This window comes from Loxodonta africana, chromosome 16, assembly GCF_030014295.1.
Source record: "Loxodonta africana isolate mLoxAfr1 chromosome 16, mLoxAfr1.hap2, whole genome shotgun sequence".
NCBI lineage: Eukaryota > Metazoa > Chordata > Mammalia > Proboscidea > Elephantidae > Loxodonta > Loxodonta africana.
The window spans coordinates 2,066,697-2,087,348 of NC_087357.1; positions in this window are offsets into that span (position 1 = coordinate 2,066,697).

A 20,652-nucleotide genomic window follows, 5' to 3' on the forward strand; every position below is an offset into this window, starting at 1 on the left:
GAGTCTCAGGTTATAAAATAAACATACAAAAATCACTTGGATTCCTCTACATCAACAAAAAGAACATTGAAGAGGAAATAACCAAATCAATACCATTCACAGTAGCCCTCAAGAACATAAAATACTTAGGAATAAATCTTACCAAAGATGTAAAAGACCTATACAAAGAAAACTACAAAGTACCAGTGCAAGAAACTAAAAAGGACCTACATAAGTGGAAAGATATACCTTGCTCATGGATAGGAAGACTTAACATAGTAAAAATATCTATTCTACCGAAAGCCATCAATACATACAATGTACTTCCGATCCAAATTCCAATGTCATTTTTTAATGTGATAGAGAAAGAAATCACCAACTTCATATGGAAGGGAAAGAAGCCTCGGATAAGCAAAACATTACTGAAAAAGAAGAAGAAAGTGGGAGGCCTCACTCTACCTGATTTCAGAACCTATTATACAGCCACAGTATTCAAAACAGCCTGGTACTGGTACAACAACAGACACATAGACCAATGGAACAGAATTGAGGACCCAGATATAAATCCATCCACATATGAGCAGCTGATATTTGACAAAGGCCCAGTGTCAGTTAATTGGGGAAAAGATAGTCTTTTTAACAAATGGTGCTGGCATAACTGGATATCCATTTGTGAAAAATGAAACAGTACCCATACGTCACACCATGCACAAAAACTAACTCCAAGTGGATCAAAGGCCTAAACATAAAGACTAAAATGATAAAGATCATAGAAGAAAAAATAGGGACAACCTTAGGAGCCCTAATACAAGGCATAAACAGAATACAAAACATTACTAAAAATGACGAAGAGAAACCAGATAACTGAAAAACCTCCTAAAAATCAAACATCTATGCTCATCTAAAGACTTCACCAAAAGAGTAAAAAGACCACCTACAGACTGGGAAAGAATTTTTAGCAATGACATCTCCGACCAGCGCCTGATCTCTAAAATCTATATGATTCTGTCAAAATTCAACCACAAAAAGACAAACAACCCAATCAAGAAGTGGGCAAAGGATATGAACACGCATTTCACTAAAGAAGATATTCAGGCACCCTAACATATATACATGAGAGATTCTCTCGATCATTATAGAGAAATGCAAATCAAAACTATGATGAGATTCCATCTCACTCCAACAAGGCTGGCATTAATCCAAAAAACACAAAATAATAAATGTTGGAGAGGCTGAGGAGAGATTGGAACTCTTATACACTCCTGGTGGGAATGTAAAATGGTACAACCACTTTGGAAATCTATCTGGAGTTTTCTTAAACAGTTAGAAATAGAACTACCATACAATCCAGAAATCCCACTCCTCGGAATATACCCTAGAGAAATAAGAGCCTTCACACAAAGAGATATATGCACACCCATGTTTATTGCAGCTCTGTTTACAATATCAAAAAGCTGGAAGCAAACAAGGTATCCATCAATGGATGAATGGTTAAATAAATTGTGGTATATTCACACAATGGAATACTACGCATCGATAAAGAACAGTGACGAATCTGTGAAACATTTCATAACATGGAGGAACCTGGAAGGCATTATGCTGAGCGAAATGAGTCAGAGGCAAAAGGACAAATATTGTATAAGACCACTATTATAAGATCTTGAGAAATAGTAAAAACTGAGAAGAACACATACTTTTGTGGTTACGAGGCGGGGAGGGAGGGAGGGAGGGTGGGAGATGGTTTTTTACTGATTAATTAGTAGATAAGAACTGCTTTAGGTGAAGGGAAGGACAGTACTCAATACATGGAAGGTCAGCTCAACTGGACTGGATCAAAAGCAAAGAAGTTTCTGGGATAAAATGAATGCTTCAAAGGTCAGCAGAGCAAGGGTGGAGGTTTGGGGACCATGGTTTAAGGGGACTTCTAAGTCAATTGGCAAAATAATTCTATTATGAAAACATTCTGCATCCCACTTTGAAATGTGGCATCTGGGGTCTTAAATGCTAACAAGCGGCCATCTAAGATGCAGCAATGGGTCTCAACCCACCTGGATCAAAGGAGAATGAAGAACACCAAGGTCACACGATAACTAAGAGCCCAAGAGACAGAAAGGGCCACATGAACCAGAGACCTACATCATCCTGAGACCAGAAGAACTAGTTGGTGCCCGGCCACAATCGATGACTGCCCTGACAGGGAGCACAACAGAGAACCCCTGAGGGAGCAGGAGATCAGTGGGATGCAGACCCCAAATTCTCACAAAAAGACCATACTTAATGGTCTGACTGAGACTAGAGGAAACCCCGCTGTCATGGTCCCCAAACCTTCTGTTGGCCCAGGACAGGAACCATTCCCGAAGACAACTCATCAGACATGAAAGGGACTAGACAGTGGGTAGGAGATGCTGATCAAGAGTGAGCTATTTATATCAGGTGGACACTTGAGACTGTGTTGTCATCTCCTGTCTGGAGGGGGGATGGGAGGATAGAGAGAGTTGGAAGCTGGCAAAATTGTCACGAAAGGAGAGACTGGAAGGGCTGACTCATTAGGGGGAGAGCAAGTGGGAGTACGGAGTAAGGTGTATATAAACTTATATGTGACAGTCTGACTTGATTTGTAAATGTTCAGTTGAAGCTCAATAAAAGTTAATAAAAAAAAAAAAAAAAAGCCTCCAAATACAGGGAGCAGATCACATACACTGAAAAACATTAGAGAGGCTGTCTTGAAGAAAAAACACTTACAAAATTTGTAGTTCTGTATCCATTAAATTATTATTTAAATTGGAATGTTAAATTAAAATATTTTCAGCTCTCTTATAATTCTCTTTCAAAGCCCTCTTGAAAAAAATAATCATTTAAAAACAATAAACAATTGGTTCACTATTGTGAGTGTGGAGAGTAAGAAATGGGGAGTAAACACCATGGTAAACTTTATTGTTGCTTAAATGAGTACACCAAAACAAATTATTTCTTAAATTATTTAATTAGTTCTTTAACCTGAATACACAGTTCAAATTCTAGGCACTGTTGTAATTGAAAGAACTACGTGAGTTCTTTTAATTTTATAAGTTTGATGATCTGATAGCAGATCACACTCCAGGGTAAACCAAAAAAATAAAAATAACATTGCTATTGAGTCAATTCCTACTCATAGTTTGGTATTTAGCATATTTAGTTGCTCTGTGATATACCTTATCAATGCACAGAGGAAGGCATCGGCCCTAGTTTTTAAGTCTATCTTCTTCTAAACAGGCTGACTTCAGATTTAATTTTGAATTTTTGAGTGGCTGAGAGGTATGAGGTTTTAATTTTAATTCATACAAGTGCAACTGAAGATAGAGCATATTTCTTGAGTGTGAAAGCCAGTGATCTCTAGGTTATATACTAAAAATGTATAATATTGGATTAATCAAATTAAAAGGCAAGAAAAGAGAGCAAGAAGAACATAAAAGCATATGTATTGTGTATATTCATGTGTAATATTCTATTGTGTTGTTAAAAATAATCAAAATTTGGACATAAGGATTATTCTGAGAAGTTACTCTATATTCATAGGGAGACCATTATGATTCCAGAAAAAAAGCAAATGCCTTGAAGAAGGTAGGTACTTTGAGGTTTATAAAGAGAAGTGAGAGATACAGACGATCAACCATTGGCTAATCTTAACAAGATTGATTGAACCCTGCCCTCCTCCTTTTATTGAGATCAACCGATACCAGATCACAAGATGGCCTCTGGCCCTCTACCCAACCATATCTTTTGAAATGCAAATTTAGTGAGCCTGTTTACTATAAACAATATTGAAAGAGTTAGCAACTTTCAGTGAAATAAAAGCCTCTGGCAGTATTACATTTTTGTCAGGGATTTCTTTAGAGTGAATATTTGGTTTTATGGGTAAGAAAGTTTTAAAAACAAAGTAAGATGTCTCTTATTAATTTTTCTCCTTGACAGTTCTACAATTACTTTACAGACTTGATGAAAAAAAAAAAAAAAAAACTATATGCTGCTAACCAGAGAAAATTCTTGTAAAAGGATGGAGAAAGATGTTCTACGCAAATGTCATGCAAAAAAAAGGTACATTAAGCTTATATTGATATGAGACAATCATATGCTCTACTATGTCAGGAATGACAAATTAAAGAGGAATGGCAGCACATTCATTGTCAAAAACAACATTTCAAGATATATCCTGAAGTACAAAACTGTAAGTGATAGCATAATATCCCCATGTATACAAGGAAGACCAGTTAATACAACTATTATTCAAATTTATGCACCAAACACCGAGGACAAAGATAAAGAAATTGAAGACTTTTCCAACTTCTAAAGTCTGAAATTGATCAAACATGCAATGAAGATCCATTTATATTTACTGATGATTGGAATGCAAAGCTTGGAAACAAAGAAGAAGGATCAGTAGTTGGAAAATATGGCCTTGGTGATAGAAACAATGCCAAAAGATTTCGTGATTGAATTTTGCAAAACCAATGACTTCTTCATTACAAATACTTTTTTTCAACAACACAAAAAGTAACTATACACATGGACCTCACCACATAGAATACACAGGATTCAAATCAACAGCATCCATGGACAGAGATAATGGGAAGGCATCAGTCAGAAGGAGGCCAGGAGCTGATAGCAGAAAAGACCATTAATCACTCAAATGCAAGTACAAGTTGAAGCTGAAGAAAACTAGAACAAGTCCATGAGACTCAAAATATGACCTTGAGTATATCCTACATGAATTTAGAGACTGTCTCAAGGATAGGTTTGATGCATTGAACACTAATGTCCAAAGACAAGACGAGTGATAGAATAACATTGTCTTAGTCATCTACTGCTGCCATAACAGAAATACCACAAGTGGATGGCTTTAACAAAGAAAATTTTATTTTCTCACAGTCTAGTAAGTTACTAGTCCAAATTCAAGGTGTAGGCTCCAGGGGAAGGCTTTCTCTCTTTGTCAGCTGTGGAGGAAGAATGTCCTTGTCCTCAATCTTGATCAAGGAGCTTCTCAGGCACAGGGGCCCCGTGTCCAAAGGATGCACTGTAGTCTTGGTGCTGCTTTCTTGGTGGTATGCGGTCCCCAACTCTCTGCTTCTTCCCTTTCCTTTTACCTCTTGAAAGATAAAAGGTGGTGCAGGCCCCACCCCAGGGAAAATTCCTTTACCTTGAATCAGGGAGGTGACCTAAGTAAGGGTGGTGTTACAATCCCACCCTAATCCCCTCAAAATAAAATTACAATCACAAAATGGAGGTCAACCACACATGGCCTGATCAAGTTGATACACACATTTTTGGGGCAACATGATTCAATCCATGACAAACGTCAAGGACAATATACATGAACAAAGCAAGAGGTCATTAAAAAGACAGGAAAGAAAGAAAAGACCAAAATGTATGTCAGAAGAGGCTCTGAAATTTACTCTTGAACATAGAGTAGCTAAAGCAAATGGATGAAGTGATGAACAGAAGATCTCAGAGGGCTGCTCGGGAAGACAAACTAAAGTATTATAATGACGTGTCCAAAGACCTGGAGTTAGAAATCTAAAAGTGAAGGACATATTCAGCATTTCTCAAGTTGAAAGAACTGAAGAAAAAAGCCTCGAGTTGCAATATTTAAGGATTTTATGAGCAAAATATTAAACCACACAGGAAACATCAAAAGAAGATGGGAGGAATACACAGATTTACTGTACCGAAAACAATTGGTTGACGTTCAACCATTTCAGGAGGTAGCATATGATCAGGAACCAATGGTACTGAAGCAAGAAGTCCAAGTAACACTGAAGGCATTGGTGAAAAATAAGGTCCAGGAATTGATGGGTTACCAATTAACATGTTTTGAAAAACAGAGGCAGTGCTGGAGGTGCTCACCGTCTATGCCAAGAAGTTTGGAAGATGGCTACCAGACCAACCAACTGGAAGAGATCCATATTTTTGCCCATTCCAAAGAAAGGTAATCCAACAGATTGTGAATATTATTGAAAAATATCATTAATACCACACCCAAGTAAATTTTGCTGAAGATCATTCAAAAGTGATTGTACATCGACAGGATACTGCCAGAAATTCTAGCTGGTTTCAGAAAAGGACATGGTATCAAGGGTATCATTGCTGGTGTCACATGAACCTTGGCTGAAAGTAGAGAATACCAGAAAGATGTTTACCTATGTTCTGACTATGCAAAGACATTGGACTGTGTGTATCATAAGAAAGTATGATAACATTTTGAAGAACGGGTATTCCAGAACACTTAATTGTGCTCGTGAGGAACCTGTACATTGATCAAGAGGCAGTTGTCGAACAGAACAAGGGGACACTAAGTGCTTTAAAGTAGAGAAAGGTGTGTGTCAGGATTGTAGTCTTTACCATACTTATTCAATCTATATGCTGAGAAAATAACCGGAGAAGCTGGACTATAAGATGAAGGATGTGAAATCAAGATTGGAAGAAGGTTCATTAACAAACTGTATTATGCAGATGACACAACCTTGCTTGCTGAAAGTGAAGAGGACTTGAAGTGCTTACTAATGAAGATGAAAGACTACATATGCCAGCATGGACTGCACCTCAACATAAAGAAAACAAAAGTCCTCATAACTGAACCAATAAGCAACATCATGACAAACAGAGAACAGTTTGATGTTGTCAAGAACTTCCTTTTACTTAGATTCACAATCAATGCTCATGGAAACACTAGTCAAGAAATTAGACAACACATTGCATTGGGCAAATCTGCTGCAAAAGACTTCTTTAACGTGTTAAAAAGCAAAGATGTCACTTTCAGGACTACGGTGCACCTGACCCAGGCCAGGGTATATTCAGTTGCCTCATATGTATGCAAAAGCTGGAGGATGAATAAAGAGGACGGAAGAAGAATTGACACCTTTGAGCTATGGTGTTGTTGAAGAATATTGAATATACCATGGAATGCCAGAAGAATGCACAAATCTGCTTTGGAAGAAGTACAGCCAGAATGCTCCTTAGAAGCAAGGTTGGCAGGATATCATTTCATGTACTTTGGACATGTTATCAGAAGGGACCAGTTCCTGGAAGGACCAATCTATAATCATAGCATGGGATTTAAACACTCCATTAAAAAAATGTATAAATAATCTGTAGATAATAAATTAGTAAGAACAGAGAAGATGTGAACAAAATTAAGGAAGTAGATTTGATATATAGAGAACACTGAACCACAGGGACCGAATTCATAATTTTTTGAATTGTAAAATTGGCCCTATGTATGGTGGTGTAGTGATTAAGTGCTATGGCTGCTAACCAAAGGCTCGGCAGTTCGAATCTGCCAGGCGTTCCTCGAAACTCTATGGGGCAGTTCTACTCTGTCCTATAGGATAGCTATGAGTCGGACTCAGCTTGACGGCACTGGGTTTGGTTTTGGTTTTTGGTAGGACCATAAAACAGGCCTTATCAAATTACACAAGGTAAAATACTTTATAATCTGTTCCTTGGCCACAAAGAAATTTAGCTAGAAATGTGTAGAAGAAAATTAAATATATTTTTTAAAATTCTCAACTGTTTTGAAAATTCGTCTACTGCTTTGTCTCACATTAACAGATCTGACTTGGAAGAGATACAACCAGAATGCTCCTTAGAAGCAAGGTTGGTGAGACTATATCTTACATACATTGGACACGTTGTCAGGACAAATCAGTCCCTGGAGAAGGACATCATGCTTGGTAAAGTACAGGGTCAGTGGGAAAGAGAAAGACCCTCAATGAGATGGATTGACACAGTGGCTGCAAAAATGGGCTCAAGCATAACAGTGATTGTGGGCATGAGGCAGGACCAGGCAGTGTTTCATTCTGTTGTACATAGGATTGCTATGAGTTGGAACCAGCCCAACAACACCTAACAACAACAAATATCTCACTTACTTTGGACGTGTTATCAGGAGGGCCTGGTCCTTGGGTAAGTACATCATACTTGGTAAAGTAGAGGGTCAGGTAAAAAGAAGAAGACCCTCAACTAGATAGACTGACACAGTGGCTGCAACAATGGGCTCAAACATAGCAAGGATTGTTAAGATGAAAAAAGACTGGGCAGAGTTTCGTTCTGTTGTACGTATGGTTGTTACGAGTCGGAACCAACTTGATGTCACCTAACAAAACAATAACCTGTAATCGTTAATTTAAAACAAACAAATGGGAAATTAGAAAATATTTTTACTTAAACAATAATAATGATGCAAAATGTCTAACTTGGGAGATGAAGCAAAAATACAAAAAGAATAGCAAACCAAACCTATGAATTCAGAAACAAGCAATAAGAAGAGGAAGAGTCAACAGAGTACAAAGTTACAATAAAAAAATCAATAAAACTAGAAATGGATTTCATTCAATATTTATAAAATTAATAAACCCAATAATAATAATGAGAAGACTGAGAGAAAAACCCAAATAAGAAATAGTAGGAATGAAAGGTCCGTTACTGTAGAATCTATAGTCCCGGAAAAGATAACAAAAGATTATTAGTTAAAACATTATGTCAATAAACTTGACAATTTAGGTTACATGGATGCTTTTATAAAAAGAACAACATGCCAAAACTGAAAAAAAAATATTAAAAATTTGAGTAGTCTGAAAGGTATATTAAGTATCAAATCCATTCTTACAAAACAAATTCAGACCTAGATGGTATCCTTCATGGCCTTCATGAGTTCTTCCAAGTAGTAAGGAAGAAAAAGAGCCAATCTTGCACACACTGGAACAGAATATAGAAAGGAGGAGAAAACTCCAACTCCTTTTATAAGGACAACATAACCTTGATACCTGGACTAAAAATGATAATTAAAGAAAGTATAACTTTACTTCAATACTTCCTAAAAGCATAAAGGCAAAAATCTAACATCCAGCTATGATAAAAAACCAAACCCATTTTCGAGTTGATTCTAATAGCGGCCCTATAAGACACAGTAGTACTGCCCCACATGGCTCCAAGGAGTGGCTTGTGGATTCAAACTGCTGACCATTTGGTTAGCTCCTGAGCACTTAACCACTGTGCTATCAGAGCTTCCAGTTATGATACAAGCTCTTGGAAAAATAATACAGAGAAATCTTCTCAGTATAATAAACAGCATCTTCAAAAAAAAACCTATAGCAAACGTATATAATGGTGAAATATCTTATAATTCTCTCCCTGAATATTAAAAAGAAACAAAGATAGCCATTTTCTCTAGTTCTATTTAACATGTTTGAAGTTAAGCAAATACAGTAAAGCAAGGATAAGAAATGAAAGGGCTAAAGATACCAAAGGAAGAAAGAAAATATATCATTATTCAAGGACAACATGAATTATGGAGAAATACTAGTAGAATTTACAGACCATCTGAGAGTTAATGAATAAATGCAGCATGATTGCTGCACGCAAAATAAATCAACAAAATCAATTGGATTTCTATGTGATGAACAGATAATAGAAAATGAATTTTAGATAAAATATTATTTAATTTACAATTGCATCAAATAAGTCAAATTCCTAGTAAAGATTCCAACTAAAGCTATGCAAAGCTGGTACAATGAAAGCTATAAAATATAATTGAGAAAAATTTAAGATGACCTAGATTACTGGAAGAATGCACCATGCTTATGGATTGGAGACAATATTTCAAAGATCACAACTCCCATCTCCTAATTGCCTGTAGATTCAATGCAATCCCCATCATAATTCCAGCAGTTTTGTTTGTTTTTAATTGGGAAAGTTGAGTCTCAAAGAAAAGCAAAGACCTAAGAATAGCCAGGGCATTTTGAAAAATTTACTAAGTTCTGTGAGCACATTGTACCAAATATCAAGACCTCGTATAAAACCGTAGTGACTAAGACTATGTGGAATTGTTGATAAATAGACAAAGAGACCAATGGAACAAAATAGAGTTATAACTTTCTATGTATGTACGTATCTATCTATCTATCTATCTATCTATCTATCTATCTATCTATCTATCTATCTATCTATCTATCTATCTACCTACCTACCTATCATCTATCTATCTATTTATCTGTCATCTATCTATATATCTTTACACAGAGAGATTACATATAGATACATAAAACCTATTGCCATCGAGTTGATTCTGACTTATGGTGACCCCATGTGTGTTAGGGTAGAAACATACTCTATGGGTGATATTTTGGGAGCAGATCACCAGGCTTTTCTTCTGAGGCATCTCTTGGTGGATTCAAACCTCCAACTTTTCATTTAGAAACCAAGCATATCAACCATTTGCACCACTCAGGGACTGCATATATAGAGATAAAGATGGCGACTGACATACAGAGAGAGATAGAAATAGAGAGCAAGGGGGTGGCAAAAACTATTTGCACTTAACTGCTAAAAATAGGTTGGCTGTTTGAACCTGCCCCAGCAGCATCATGGAGGAAAGGCCTAGGATCTGCTTCCATAAAGATTAAGCCCTATGGAGCTCAGTTCTATTCTGTAACACATGGGGTCACCATGAGTAAAAATCAACTTGACAGCAACGTTTTAAAAATAGATAGATGATTTATGACAAAAATAGTACAGAAAAGCCATGGTGGTCTTTTCAGGATGGTACTGTATCAATGGATTAAAAAAAAAAAAAATTACTCTTGACTCCTACTTCATTCCAAACACAAAAACAAATTGTGAATGGATATAGATCTAAATGTGAAAAATAATACAATAAAGTTCTAAGAATGTATAGAAGGCTATCTTTATGCCATTGGGTGGATGAAGATTTATTAAACCAGGTTAAAAAAAAATCACTAACCATAAAGGAAGAAAAAAAACTGAGTTCTTTTTAGATGAATCACTTCTATTCATCAACAGGTGCTATTAGCAAAGTGAAAAGGCAACACAGAGACTTTGATGTTGGAATACAAATGTCTGTCGATACACTTATATCCACAATATATAGTGGATTCCTACAAATTAGTAATAAAAAATGCAGTTATCTCAATAGGAAAAAATAAAACAAAAGCAAAAAAAGTAAACAAACAAAAAACGCAACAACCCATTGCCATTGAATCAAATCTGACTCATGGCTACCCCATGTGTTACAGAGTAGAACTTCTCCATAGGGCTTTCTTGGCTGCAAACTTCATGGAAGCAGATCTCCAGGCCTTTCTTCCATGGTGCTGCTAGCTGGGTTTGAATTGCCTACCTTTAGGTTAGTAGTCAGGAGCCCTGATGGTGCAGTGGTTAAGTGCTCAGCTGCTAACCAAAAGGTCAGTGGCTCAAACCCACCAGTAACTCCTCAGGAGAAAGATGTGGCAGTCTGCTTTCATAAAAATTTACAGCCTTGGAAACCCTACAGGGAAGTTCTACTCTGTCCTGTAGGGTCGCTATAAGTCGGAATTGACTCAATGGCAGTGGGTTTTTGGTTAGGTTAGTAGTCAAGTGCAAACCATTTGCGCCACCCAAGGACTTAGATTTCCCCCAACAGATACATGGATAAGTGTCTTGAATATGCACTTCCCTGAAGAGGATATCCAGTAGCAAATATGAAAATGTACTCAAGTTTGTTATGAATCATAAAAATGCAAATTAAATTCATAAAATATAATATTACCTCATGCCACCTAGAATGAATAAAATGGAAAAGACATACAATTCATGGAGTAGCTGGAATTCTGATTATTGCTAGTGGGAATGTACATGTGTGCAATTAGTTTGGGGCAGGTCTTTATATGCCTCAAAATCAAGAATTGATGAAAGAAATATAAGTGAATTTGACATAAAAAGTACAAAATAATCTGCATGGGAAAATGTATCATGTTTAGGGGAAATATTTTTTTAATTTTTATACCATTTTTACAATAGTGAAGGACTTTTTAATTACATTTTATTCTTTTTTTTTAATTTTAGCTTATAACCTTGAAAAGGGGCTCTTAGAAACCAAGAATAAAAATACCAACAAACGAAGAGAAAAAATAGGCAAAAGAAACTAAGAGATAGCTCATTGAAAAAACAGAAAATTTGTTTTAAAACATCTGACAAATATGTTGAGTTTCATTCATAATGAAAACATGCTGATTAAAAGTACACAGAAGTTTGCAACAATACAAAATTTAACAAAATATTCTGATGGCAAAGATGTGTAAAAGCAAGACTGATGAGAGGATAAAGTTGTATAACTCTTATGGAGATAACTTTTTTTTTCCTAGTTATGAAAATTTCAAAAGCATTTCCAATTTGTCATCTGTGCTTAGGAATTTACACTATAGATATGCCTACCCATATTCAAACTGGAGTACTGACAAGGCTACTGAAGGTAGCATGGATAAGGTATTGATGAAAACTGCTCTGCTGTCCACATAATGGAGGAGGAAATGATGATGGATTTGACTGAACCCGTATATATGTATTTTTTTTAAGTAGAAATAAAATGAGAGTTAGATGAATTATAGAAATGCTAATTTTCATTTAAAAATGGGAGACAAATTATATGTATTATAATTGCTTGCAATTTCATAACTAAATAGAAAACACATAATTATGTTTGAAGAATTTTCAGAAAATACATTAAAAAGTACACCCACTCCTCACTTATTGACATGGTTATGTTCCAAAGACTGGGTCATTATGCAGAAATTGTTATTATGAGAAAATGGAAGATGACCACATCAGATCATAAAATGGAGGATGACTACATCATTACATAACTGCCAAATTACATCTTCACATGTCCGCCAAAATATATCATTGCATAACTACCAAACCACTGAGAATCATGGCCCAGCCAAGTTGACACATAATCTTAACCATCACAGCAGCATTACATTTGCCTCACACCTCGGTGTTTGTTACTGCCAGATGTACATTGTTAATGTGCTAAATAGTCACATAGTAGATTTTTTACTATTGTAAATGTGAAATGTTGGATAATGAGGCAGTCAATAAGTGAGGGGTAGTTGTAAGTCTAACCTGGGGCACTGACACAAAAGATTCTGACTCATAGCGACCCTATAGGATAGAGTAGAACTGCCCCATAGAGTTATCAAGGAGTGCCTGGTGGATTCGATCTACCGATCTTCTGGTTAGCAGCCTTAGCACTTAACCACTACGCCACCAGGGTTTCCAAGTATAAGGCAATATCTATTAAATAAGAATAATCCTGGTGCAGAAATTCAGTGAGAACGTTGTCATAGAGTGCCAAATGACAATATATGAAAATTCCATATAGGACAAATAAAAAAAAAGCGCTTACAAAAATGAAATAAAAGAATGGAAGATGTGGTATTCCAATCTTGGTGCGTGTTCCTTCACTCCCCTTTCCGGAAGTTGCTGTAAATTCCAATGTTGACCTAAACAACCTTTCCCGATATGCCCCAAATTCCCTTAGAATCCTGAAAAGAGCCACCTTGCCTCTGAGATGAAGCATATTTCCCATGACAGACACAGTATCTGAGGAAGAGCATACCAGGATCTGTATTTCACTCCTCATTCCAAAAGAGTTACATTCAAATCAAATATTTAAATACATAAATTACCTCCATAGAAAGGCTAAAATAATAAGTGATGATAATTATAAAATAGTAGTGGCAGGAAGCATCTTTAGATAAAACATGGTTATTCATTCATGTTAACTTTGTCAGCAGAAACCTAAGATTATTGAAAAAATGTAGCATTTTTCAAAATAAAAATATTAAGAACAAAATTAAGGACAAAAATGAAGATGGAGACTGGAAGCTTACAAATCCCTCAATGAGAATTTCAACATCCAAAATTGAGCTCTTTGTGCTTTGACTGTCACAGTTTTACATTTATAACTCATTTCATCACATACCCTGATTGGCTCTGTTTGTAACCCAATCAGTGATCAGTTATTTAATATCTTAACCTGTGTCTAGCATCCAATCATGCTTTTTTTTTTTTTTGGTCGGGGGGAGGGTGTGGGTAGGAAGAGGACATGTAAAGGGGCAATGGAGTATGATTCTTTTAATTAGATTGTCAAATCTAAACTGATAAATGTTAGTATCTTTTCTCATGAAGCCTGTTTATCAATGCGGGAGCCAATGTAGTCTGCTGCTTCATAGAAGTGAGTGAGGGCACATGTGAAAAACAACATCACAAACAAAAGCTTTTGTTTGAGAACAAAGAAAACGCAACAGTATTACCCAATAATTTCAATCCAAAGTCTGATTGCTTTGACTCATCAAACACGTTGCACAGAGAACTTCCCTTGAGATGGTAGGAAGGTTTCTCTAACTTGATAATGACCTGACATCCCAGTGAGATGTTTTATTAAAATATGGGCAGGTTAAAAGCATAGGGACTGAGCAAAGACTTAAATTGTCTCTCACAGAGGATTAAAAACAAGGAAGAAAAGAAGAAAGGGAGAAAGAGAGAAAGAAAGAAAGAAAGAAAAAAGCCTTGAAACGCAGCTTTATTTTCTTTACTTAGTAAGATGACAATTAGGACCTTGAAAATAAAAAAGGGAGCCCTGCCAGTTAAACCCCAGCTCCGGGCATGCCAGAGAACTTGTTAGAGTGTTTCAATATAATAATTAAAAAGTTTTAATTAAATGGAGGAAATCATAAGCACTTGCATATGCCATTTGGATCCCAAAAGGATAAGAGCTTGTTAATACATCCCCTGAGTTTCCAACTCAGCTCTTGCTAGCATCCAGCACAGTAATGAAGCCCCACGTTCACTTCAGAGGAACTTCACAACAGTGAAATCAAGACAAACTTTGAGAAAAAGTTTTCAGTTTCTCCTTGGATCAGCTGCAATTCTTGTACACAATATGTGGTTATTAGAAGTATGTCTGTTTGCAACTGTATTGGGAGTGGGAGCACGGGAGAGGGAGCACAACGGTGCGCTCCTTAATTTGAGGTGGTAGAAGAGCAACACCATCTCCCCTTGGTGCCTTTGGGCGTGTTTGAACTCCTACGTTTAACCTCCAAGAGGTTGTCTCCACATGATGATCAACTATTGAAGTAAATCCATCAATCCAAAGAAAGAACTCATTTTCCTGACATGGCCATTTATTTCAGTATTGAAGACATAACTTTAGATTCATAACTGTTTTTTAAATATTTTAACTACATCACAGTATTTACAGTAAAACTCAGCTGCATTAAAAATATGATTTTTTTTTTTTTTTTGGTTAAGAAACATGGTATTTAACACTATTGCTTTATAAGAATCTATTTGACTGTTAAAAATTTGCAAACAAATCTCACTCATAAAGTCCAAAGAACTGGGGCTAGAATTCCCAAAAACAGAACTCAAAAAAAATGCTATCAATTTGGTAAAACATTCAGCCAGGTCAGTGAAAACACAAAAATCTTAGGATAGATTTAGTTGTCAAGTTATTTCAGTCAAAGTATTCAATTTCAACCCATTTGAACTCCTAGAGAACTCCCAGAATAAGAAATTTCATAGAAAATTTGAAAGGGCACCTTGAGAAGACAAAGTAAAATGTTATAATGAAATATGCAAAGAAATGGAATTAGAAAACCAAAGGGGAAGAACTGAGGAAAAAATTCAAGCCTTGAGTTTCAAGGTGGTACAGTTATTAAGAGCTACATTTGCTAACCAAAAGGTTGGCAGTTCAAATCCACCAGCCACTCCCTGGAAACCTTATGGCAAGTTCTACTCTGTCCTCTCCAGTTGCTATGAGTCAGAATCAACTCCACAGCAATGAGTTATGGGAAAAATATTGGACAACAGAGGAAGCATCAAAAGAAGATGGAAGAAATACACAGACATTGTACCAAAAATAATTGGTTGATGTTTGACCATTTCAGAAGGTAACAAATAATCAAGAACCAGGAAGAAGGAAGGAGTCCAACCTGCATTGAAGGCATTGGTGAAAAATAAGACTCCAAGAATTGATGGAATACAAATTGAAATGTTTCAACAAGCAGATGAATATTCACTTGTCAGTGCCAAGAAATTTGACTAGAAGAGATCTATATATGCACCCATTCCAAAGAAAGGGGATCCAGTGGAAGCCGAAAATTGTCAAACAATATCTTTAACCCTTTCATGAATAAATTATGTATTTTGGGGAACTTTTTGGTGATGCCATATTTTTTCACTAATGGTAGGAATGTTGAATCATTGTTCGTTGGTAGTTTTTTTTTTTTGGAAAAAAATGGGGTACCAACCGCCAGCAAGAAATATCAGTCCCATGTTCCATGAAGCACATCACACGTGTGGGACATATTGGTCCCATGGTGCTTCACACTTCCTGGTAACACTCGAGCCATAAAATATGTTATTCCACTTTCCAAAAATACACTTAAATATGCACTGTATAAACATTGCACTTGTTGCACATAATTGTTACCAGTATGATTTGGAGGGGCCATGTCAGTACCATGTTCAATGAAGCACACTACACACTATGGACATAGCAGTCCCATGGCCTAGGAAGTGCATCACAAATTGTCTTCACCCCCAAAATAACTCATTTACTTGAATATTTTCGAATGCCAATAACTGCACCTTCCCAATAACATAAAGGAAATAGCAAACATACGTGAAAGCCTTATCTCACTGTACAGAAGCCAAAAGACACAAAAGTTTCACACAATCACCTCTCCAGGAAGCATCCTCTCATACAAATAGCTCTCAGCATGCACATGCGGCACAGACCAACTTGCTTGTTTTGTAGGCAGTCGCACCAGTATCCACAATGATGCTGGAACGTAATAAGGTGGCTCAAATGCCTGCCAACAAACCTCCAGGGGCAGAAAATGTGACGCCAGCATACATATCTCATAGTCCATGAAAGGGTTAATATCACATGGAAGTAAAATTTTGCAGAAGATAATTAAAAAACAGTTGCAGCAGTACACTGACAGGGCACCGACAGAAATTTAAGCCAAATTAAGGAGAAGACTTACAAGGAGGGATATCATTGCTGATGTCAGATGGATCCTGGCTGAAAGCAGGGAATGTGAGAAACATGTTTACCTGTGGTTTATTGACTATGCAAAGGCATTTGACTATGTGGATCATAAAATTTAAGGATAAGGTTTCGAAGAATGGGGATTCCAGAACACTTAATTATGCTCAATTTTTTTTTTTTTAAACCTGTACATAGACCAAGGGGCAGTCTTTCAAACAGAACAAGGGGATACTGCTTGTTGTTGTTTGGCCTTAAAAAATTTGAAGTGGAACTATAGTCTTGCTTCAAATATATAAAACTTTCTCATATCTTCAAATGTCACCTAGTCCTCACTTATTGACCATCTCGTTATCTAACATTTCACCTTTATGACAATAGTAAAAAGTTTACTATCCAACTCTTTTGCACTTTAACAACATATGTCTGGCAGTAACAAATGTCATGTTGTGAGGTGAGGCTAACACTGGCTGTGGCGGTTAAGGTTACATGTTAAGTTGGCTGGGCTATGACTCTCTATGGTTTGGCAGCTATGTAATTATGTAGTCATCTTCCATTTTGTGATCTGATGTGGTCATCCTCCATTTTCATGTAGCACCAATTTTCACATAATGACCTGGTCTTTAGAGCCAAACCAGGTCCATAAGTGAGGAGTGAATATACTTATTTATCTTATTTTCGTGATGATTATGTTGTTGAACCAATTTGTTTTGCCTGGATGTTGCCTAGGACAAGTTCTTTACCTAATAACTGAGCAGAATAATCAGAAAAGGTTATGTTTGTTCTGCTATTTAACACATTTTTTAGATTTTTATTTTTTTAGTCATTACATTTTGTATCCAATATTTCCACTTGGGTCTTCTTATATGTTTTTTTCTCCTCCATGCAACCTATGAAATCGTCATTCTTAACTCCATGAGGTTATTTATTGTACTTACTTAAAAATTTTACTTTATTGGAAATTGATCAGTATGCATCTGAAAACAGACTTTAATTTTGCTTGTTTAGCTTATTTTTGGTTTGCTTTTCTCATATATCTCAGATTTCTTAGATTTATGACCCACCTTTCCGTTAAATGTATTTGGGTGACTAAGTATTAAATCCAACACCCAACTTATGCCCCTTATATGAATATGTCTTTGTTGTCAGCTACCTAGCTGTCATTGAATCGCCTCTGACACAAGGTGACCCCATGCACAATGAGATCAGAGCATTGTGAACCATAGAGTTTTTACTGGCTAATTTTCAGAAGCAGGTTGCCAGGTCTTTCTTCTTATTTTGTCTTCGTCTGGAAGCTTTGCTGAAACCTTTTCAGCCTCATAGCAACAAGCACGCCTTCACTGTTAGGTGGGTAGTGGCTGCCCTTGAGGTGCATTGGCCAGGAATCTAACCTGGGTCTCTCACACTGAAGATGAGAATTCTACCGCTGAACCATCATTGTGCCCTTTATCAATTTATTGATGTCATTTTCTACATTTATCAATGCCATCAACTCCTCTTCATTTATTTCAAAATAAGTTTCAGGCATTGGTCACTTCACCTCCTAAATGCTTCAGGATGACTATGTATCAAAAATTAGAGCTTAGTTTATTTGCTTATGGGATTGTTTTTTCATTTATTTTTATTTTTGAGGTTACACAAAATTAATGTATCTTTTTTTTGAGCTAAATCCAGTTAAATATACAAATGTTAGTACATTACTCAGTAAGTTTTGGCAAATGTATATACCCATGTAAAGTGTTGAAATTGTAATCACTGCAAAAACTCCTTCATCCCGTCGCCTTTCCAGTCAATCCCTGCCCCAAGCCCCAAAAAGTGAAACACTGTTCTGACTCTTTTCATCATGGATTAGTTTTCTTTTAGTACCATTCATATTGATATATGGTATTCACATTTTTATTCAGTTTCATTTGAGGGTTCCTTTTTTATTCATAGATTGTTTAGAAACACGTTGTTTTATTTATAAATGTTTGATTGTTGTTTTGTCTTGTTTCTTCCTGTTATTGATTGCTAGGTTTATTTCATTGTGGTCAGAAATAAAGTTTGTATGATTTCAATTATTTTAAACTTATTAAGCTTTGTTTTTTGACCCAGGATATGATCTTTCTTGGAAACCCTGGTGGTGCAGTGGTTAAGTGCTACGGCTGCTAACCAAAGGGTTGGCAGTTCAAATCTGCCAGGCGCTCCTTGGAAACTCTGTGGGGCAGTTCTACTCTGTCCTGTAGGGTTGCTTTGAGTTGGAATTGACTCGACGGCACTGGATTTTTTTTTTTTTCGGCGTGGTCTTCCTTGAAGAATGTTCCATGGTTTCTTGAGAAAAATGTACATTTTGCTGTTTTTGAATGGAATTCTTTATAAAAGTTGATTAGATCCTATTGTTTGATGGTTTTATTCAGTTCTTTATATCTAATTTTATTTAAAAAAATTTTTGTATCTAATTTTATCTTTAGTAGTTCTATCAATTGCTAAGACTCGAGTGCTGAAATACCTGGCTATAAGTGAATTGTGGATTTCTTTATTTATCCTTCCAACTCAATTCATTTTGTTTTGTGTGTTTTAAAGCCCTATTGTTTGGTGCATAGATATTTAGGATCACTATTTCTTCTCAGTTTGTTGGGTTTTTTGTTGCTGTTATTTTGATTTTGTCATTATATACTATTTCTCTTTTTACCCAGCAATTTTCTTTGATTTGAAGTCTACTTTATCTGATATAAATGTACTCACTCCTATGCTTTATTGATTATTGTTAACATGGTTTATCCTTTTTTCTATTTTTTCTTTCAACCTGCTTATGTTATTGTGTTTTAAGTGAGCTTTGTGAAGACATTATGTAGTGTGGCCGTGTATTTTTAAATATCTTCTCAATCTCAATCTTTTAATTGGTTAACAGACTTGCACTCTTTACATTTCAGTTGATTACTGATATATTAGTGGTGTTCTATTTGTTTTCTGTTTATTTAAATTTCATTACTGTTCTTCATTTGTTTATTTCCTGTGGCTTACCTGAACATTTCTAAGAATTCCATCTTGTTTTATCCAAATTGTTTTTTTAGTATATCAAGCAGTATAGTTTTCTTATAACACAGATGTTATAATTTTTGGTTCAACTATCAAATATGATATAAGGAAATCACAAGGAGAAAGATAGTCTATTATAATTATACCTATTTTTACCCATTTCTTTATTGCTTTTTCATTGTTTATGAAGGAACTTATGAAGTTCCCAGCCTTATTCTGTCATAATTTCCTTTTTCTTTTTCCTTTTTAGAGAGTTTCCTGTAATTGTTCTTTAGTAATAGATCTGCTAGCAACAAATTTCTTATTTTTCTTCATGTTTGTTTCCTTCAAGTGTTTATTTCCCCATTATTCCAGAAGGGTAGTTTTACCAGATACAGCATTTTTGGTAGATAGTTCTTTTCTTTTACTACTTGAAAAATGTTCCACTTCCTTTTTGCCTCCATCATTTCAGATGAGAAATCTACTATAATTTCAGCTGGTCTTGCCCTTTTGTAATACTTTGTTTCTTTCTGGCCTTTTTGAAGATTTTTTCTTTGTCTTTAGTTTTCCAAAATTTAATTATGATATAGTTTGGCGTGGATATCTTTGGGCTTACTCTATTTGGGTTTTCTCAGATTCTTGAATCTGTTGATTTATGTGTTTCATCAAAGTTAGGAAGTTTTCAGCCATTATTTGTTCAAATCTTTTATCCCATGTTCTTTCTTCTCTTCTTCCAAAGCTTCAACGAATATTAAATCTTTTGTTATTGTCCCATGGGTCAATGATAACATTCTTTTTTTTCTGTTGTTGTT